Raw genomic sequence first — 640 nt, 5'->3', positions numbered from 1 at the left:
TAATGACCAAAGTCATTAAGTAATTTTTAAGCCACCAAGCTGAAATGCAATACCGAAGTCCAGGCTTTGTCGAAGATTACTTGATCAAAATTTCAACCAATTTGGTTGAAAAATGAGAGCGTGACAGTGCCGCCTCAACTTTCACGAAAAGCCGGATATGACGTCATAAAAGACATTTATCGAAAAAATGAAAAAAAACGTCTGGGGATTTCATACTCAGGAACTCTCATGTCAAATTTCATAAAGATCGGTCCAGTAGTTTAGTCTGAATCGCTCTACACACACACACAGACACACAGACACACATACACCACGACCCTCGTCTCGATTCCCCCCTCTACGTTAAAACATTTAGTCAAAACTTGACTAAATGTAAAAATAGGTAGCGCGCCGTACTGTATATGGCAGCTCGCTTTCCCCAGTGAGAAAGCCGCCCGAATGTCCACGAGGGTAACCTGGCAGGGTTTTGGGGATTTAATTTGGTGATCAACAGATGGAGATTGCTTTCAATTTGGCTGAAGGCTGAAATTAAATTTGGTGAAGTCGACTTTGCGAAGTCTTCTTCGCGAAACTTGCTTCGCGACGCTTTGGCACTGAATGTTCGGTAAGACAAAAAAATTCGCAAAGTCAACTTTGAGCT

Source organism: Littorina saxatilis, linkage group LG13 (assembly GCF_037325665.1).
Source record: "Littorina saxatilis isolate snail1 linkage group LG13, US_GU_Lsax_2.0, whole genome shotgun sequence".
NCBI classification, from domain to species: domain Eukaryota; kingdom Metazoa; phylum Mollusca; class Gastropoda; order Littorinimorpha; family Littorinidae; genus Littorina; species Littorina saxatilis.
Note: the sequence above shows the minus strand (reverse complement) of the source record.